This window comes from Pseudomyrmex gracilis, unplaced genomic scaffold, assembly GCF_002006095.1.
Source record: "Pseudomyrmex gracilis isolate BER0280 unplaced genomic scaffold, ASM200609v1 scaffold_3103, whole genome shotgun sequence".
Classification (NCBI taxonomy): Eukaryota; Metazoa; Arthropoda; class Insecta; order Hymenoptera; family Formicidae; genus Pseudomyrmex; species Pseudomyrmex gracilis.
Window position 1 is genome coordinate 1 of NW_018023687.1, and position 5659 is coordinate 5659.

The window sequence follows — 5659 nt, forward strand, 5'->3', positions numbered from 1 at the left end:
AACGGCGATTTGTATACAAACATATTTGCGCTTACAAAAAGCGCTGCGCGTAGCAATACTGTCCAGCAGAAGTAACGCAGCAATTGCAACTGCTACATGAAGCCGCTACGTAGCGCTACGTAGCGCTAGCTTCGGCTAAACACACCCATTGTTTAAATCAGAACGACTTTCTATGCAGTTTATGCACTTCATGCGTAACTCGGAACGCAGCCATAGACGTCTAATGCATATCCATACTACGTCCACTATAGATATTTATATGATATCTAATATTAACATCTATTAGACGTATGTTATGGATATATAATAAACGTATATATTTTCAAAGACTTAATGAATTATTAAAAAAATGTTTACTGTGTTTTTTTTATTTAAATAACTGCTGTTTATTATCGCATAAAAATATTTATATAGCTCTGTGCGACATTTATTTCCATGATGAATGACCGATAGTTTATATAAAATTCATTACGAACATTGGCTGCGTTCAGCAGAACTCAGCGCTTAGCAAGCGCTTTGCTATTTTTACTTGCTATTGGCTTGTACTCTCATAGTTTCAATAGATCTACAAGAAAAGGCCAATCACAGACAATAAGCGCAAAGCGCTTGCCAAGCGCTGAGTTCTGCTGAACGCAGTCATTGCCAGAGAAGATGACATACAGCTGCACCAATCTTTTTGGAAAAATCTCAGGTAAAGTTTAAGTAAATTTTAGCAAAGTATATATAAACAGGATCAGCACGATTGTGCGATCCTGATTATCACAGAATTTCAACGTGTCAATGTGTTGAAACAGAATAATTGTCTTCTATAGTGACACTCTGTGTACAGGTTATGTGCTGGTGACAGGTAAAGATTTGGTATGCTGACTTGGAGAAATAACAGTCAGATAAGTAATAATGTGTTTCTTGGATCTCTGCGTGCGAAAGAACCTAACTGAGTAAAAACTTTGATTCTTTAATGTGTATTTTTCTTTATTTTTACTGGTGAGGTTGCAGCTGTCAGGTATACGCACTCAATGCACTACTAGCAAAGTGAGGTAAAAATACAAATAAATAAGTTATTTAGATTAATGTCAGTTAGATAAAAATACTTTAATAATTATTTTTCTGTTATAGGAGCTGTCAACTACCCAGGACTTTGCACAGCTGTCACTATGTAAAGATATTGTAATATACAGGTAAGTGGTCAATTTATAAAAGTAAGATGTATGTCAAATAGATAGTTTAGCTAAATACAATCGCAGTCAATGTTAAAATACTAATGTAATACTTATTTTTATGTTGCAGGTACAACAGACTACACAGAAGGTGCATACTACTGTCACTGCATGAGACTCAGCACTGGATATAAAGGTAAGTAATGAGTCAAATGTTAGAAATGTGTAATAAATAAATAAATTAGATGTCTACGATTGTGTAGTCAGACTAATAAAAAGATATTAAAATCTATTTTTCTGTTACAGATATGGAAATCAATAATAAAGAGATAATACAGAGTTTATTTAAACAAAATTATATATATAAAAGTTTAAGTTTTACGTATCAATATTATACAAGAAAAGAAAAAGAGAATTTGTAATTGCATTAATCAAAAGATGATAATATTGTGGCAACAATAAATTCACGAGGTTTTGAGGTTTGATTTGTGTTAAACAAAAGCATTCTAAAGCATTTACCAACAACTTTATCCAAACTGATCACATTCAACTTACAAGAAAGTGATGAAAACTGAAAAGTTCCTATTTGGGAAGATTCTACTAAATTCTCTACTAAAGTATGCAAAAAATGTTTAACTTTAGTAAACCGTTTTATGGCAATATAATATTAATTATTATTTTCAAGAATGCAATTATTCAAATCTTCAAGGATAACCGTATTATCTTTTTGATTTAATGATAAAGTAAATCTATTAGAAATTAACTTTGCATATTGGGAATAATGACAAGAGCTATTAGCAAATATAAGTCCCTGCTTATGAACACGTAAATACAATCACGAATTATTTAGGTAAAACTGCAGCTAAAAGCAAATTTTTTCTGATTGAAATTTATCTCAAGTTGTTGTTTTTTATTTGACTCACATTACAAAAAATTAATAAGAAACATAATGCATAAATAATTAAACTAAAAAGTATAAAATAAATAATAATGCTTTATACACAACACTTTTATTTATATTATTGTTAGGCGTCGGATATTAGTAATCTATTTTTTTAGCAAAGAATTGCAAAAATAAATAAACGAGATTATCGTCTTGTGGACACACGTACTCAAGATAAAAGTTTTTGCAATTTAATAGACGATTTGCGTAATGCAACGACAAACTTAGAAATGAAAACTGAAAGGGATATAGCTCAGTGACACTTTAATGGAATCTATCCGTTTATCCATTTGAGAATAAGACAAACTTCTGTGTAACATTTTTTTCGCAGCGTCTATTAGCTATTTGCTGCAATTGATGAGTAGGCTTTCTACAGTTTTTTCTAAACTATTGCAAATTATTTTTATGTGTAAAAGCCAAAAACGAATCTAAAGGATCTAAAAGAGTTTTGACATCTTTTGACAAGTGTAAAAGATCATGAATGTTGTATGAAAGAAATTCTACGCCATAATGTTCTGGAGCTCTTTGAACATAAATTTTTAACATTTTTTCTGCTTTGTCAATAAAATTTGCATTTGTACAACGAACACGATCTGCTAAAATTCGAATTGCAGAGTGCAAAAATAGAAAGTGCAAATACATCAATTCATTCATAAGTTCAAGGAAAATCACCGGACTGCTGTACAATAGAATTTGACGATACTTTGTTGCTTTGAAAAAATGATATCTTATTATAGTAACTGGCTTTCTTGAAAACTCTATTGGACAATATTTTGCAATTTTTTGTAATCTATAAGAAAGAATTTTTGTCGAAGCAGGTAACAATTTTGCAGAGAAAGCACATTTTCCATCAATTATGGCTAATATTTTTTCCATAACACCAAGACACACTAAATGCATATATTCAAACAACAGTTTGATTTACTAAATCCATAGGAAGACTTGCAATTGATGATTCGCCTTCAAGATGGTGCTCTCCATCTAAATGTACAATATATTCTTTGTTTGTTCTTACTTGATGATCAATACTTCTGTATAATATTACACCTGTATAATATTACACCTGGACGAGTAGATTCTTCTATAACTCAATATTTAGAGCAGGGGACTCGAGATTTATGATTTTGATATTCTAATATAAAGGCTCGTGCAACTGCATCAGCAATAAAGCAACAAAGATTAATTTTCAATTTTTTTTTATTACAAATAATCTTGTTAGTTTTAACTTGTAAAACATAATCAACAAATGTTTTAATAGTTCTACAGCACTTGAAGGTTTTGAAGATCCTTTCCAAACTCCTACAATTTCTGGATTACTTCTAGAAATATTTGACACTCTAAGTTAAATAAGATACAATTGAATATTGCTTACATTATACGAAGAGGCACCGTCTATGTGAAAATAAATTTCTAAAATGCTTGGAATTTTATTAATAGGTATGAGTTTTAGAGTTGATTTAATGTTTTCTTCAAAATCTAAATGAATATATTCTCCTCCAGCAATATTAACAATGTCACATGATGTTTTAGGAGTTTTCAGAATTGTTCTAGCGTCACTAGGAAGATAAGAAAAACATGCATGAGTTTTAAGTAATTTTAAAATTGCACTGATCAAGAGTTAAATTTCCTTGTATAAATATAAAAGCAAGCTGTTCTTCAAAACTTATTGGTTTATCTAATTCTTCAACTTTAAATATTTTTACCTGACAAATCACAAACTGTATTATTTTATTATAGTTGTAACTCGTCGATAATTGAAAGGTTAAATGAACGGCAGTACGAGTGTTATACAAGGTGTCAGTGTATCTTATTTATTGGAAAATAATGTGTAATCAGACGTTTCGATCAATCTTTGTGATCTTCATCAGCGATAGTCTGTTGAAAAATAATATGTCAAAATACAATTTTTTTTAAGGATTGAATTACAATGTTAACAAACAAATTCTCTTAATGTTTCTTACCAATACAATCAGATTAGGAGTCATATCACTATCCAACAAAGAACCAAGTCTGTGATGTGTGTGTGTGTTGTTATAACACTTGACTGGTTAAAGAGACAACAGCGATATGACGCCTTTACAACAAGCGCAAGTATATATATGTTTGTCTCCTCCAAATATCACGAACATGTGAACCAATCGCACAATAACAATTCAAATCCATATACTAACGCATATACTAATGATTGTCTAAATTTTCTTTTTGTAAGTCTCCAAAATTGAAAAATATGGTTTTAATTTTTCTGTGCCGGACATTATATTAATTGGATTATCTTGTAATTTAATATTAATNATTTCTGAAATGGCTCTTTTTTGATAAAATTTTTCTCTATCTAATATTGTTGTCTCTTGCCATTTAAAATTATGTCCTGTATTTTTTCTATGTTCAGTGACTACTGACTGATTAACGTGTGGTCTGTTTATTTGGTTCTTGTGTTCAGATAATCTCGTTTTTAATTTTCTTTTTGTTTGATCCACATATGTTGCGTTACAATTGTCGCATTCTATTTGATAAACTACATTTTTATTGTCTTCTAGAACTAACGGATCTTTTAATGTTTTGATGTATGTATTCAAATTGTTAAGACTTCTGTAAGCGAATGAGATTCCCTTGATACGTTTGTGTTATTGATTGGGATAATTTGTTAATGTAGGGGATCGTAAAATACTTTTTTGTTTCTTCAGACGTCGTTAATGCAGGTGTATTTTCGTTGGTTTTATGTGTAAATAAATATTTAATTTGTTTGTTAATAGTGTTAAAAATGAGATGTAAAGGATAGTCATTTTGTAATAAAATATTAGTTAGAATTTTAAGATTATTTTCATGAAAGATCGGGTGCGATAGTAAAATAACTCTGTCAACCATACCTATGACAGTTCCGATTTTTTGTGATATGTGGTGTGTGGAATGAAAATTCAAGTANCTACCGGAGAAAGTCGGCTTGTGATACCAATCTGTTATTACTTTGACGCCTTCGTTAATTATAGTGACGTCTAAAAAGTTTATGGAATTGTTGTTTTGTGTTTGGAATTGTATTTTGACATATTATTTTTCAACAGACTATCACTGATGAAGATCACAAAGATTGATCGAAACGTCTGATTACACATTATTTTCCAATAAATAAGATACACTGACACCTTGTATAACACTCGTACTGCCGTTCATTTAACCTTCTGTATTATTTTGTTTGAATTCTACACGTATATCTTCTGTGATTTCCTCACGTATATCTACACGTATATCTTCCTCTGATATATCACAAAAGAAATTACCAGATTCTACGTTATAGTTATTGTCTGTTATGTTATATTGTTGCTTTTGCTCAATAGAATAAAGTAAATTATTCTGCAATTATTAATAAACTGAGAGTTATCTCGGGCTCTTAACTCTTTAAACTAGTTGCTGAATATAATTGGTCGTGTAGAGCCGTTCGCTGGATGTTGAAAAATTGGCGAAAAATATGTCTGTATATACACACATTTATATATACACACGTTTATATATACAGGGTGTCCCAGAATTGCCGTACAATCTTTCGTAGGCAGGTAGAAGGAGT

General features: G+C 30.4%; 2 long non-coding RNA genes across 3 annotated transcripts; one reads left to right on the forward strand and one right to left on the reverse strand.

Moving 5' to 3' along the window:
- Window positions 1-201: 201 nt before the first annotated feature.
- On the forward strand, window positions 202-1490 carry LOC109863085. 2 transcript variants are annotated; one of them, XR_002251288.1, is made up of 6 exons: window positions 202-288; window positions 415-691; window positions 813-1037; window positions 1117-1178; window positions 1288-1353; window positions 1464-1490. It is a non-coding gene; the product is annotated as an uncharacterized LOC109863085 (long non-coding RNA). The 2 variants fall into 2 exon arrangements; XR_002251287.1 differs by having other exon boundaries at window positions 830-1037.
- A 736-nt stretch (window positions 1491-2226) lies between these two features.
- Window positions 2227-5367, reverse strand: LOC109863083. Its single transcript, XR_002251286.1, has 3 exons — window positions 4062-5367; window positions 3804-3975; window positions 2227-3656 (listed from the first exon to the last, which is right to left on the reverse strand). It is a non-coding gene; the product is annotated as an uncharacterized LOC109863083 (long non-coding RNA).
- Window positions 5368-5659: the final 292 nt, after the last annotated feature.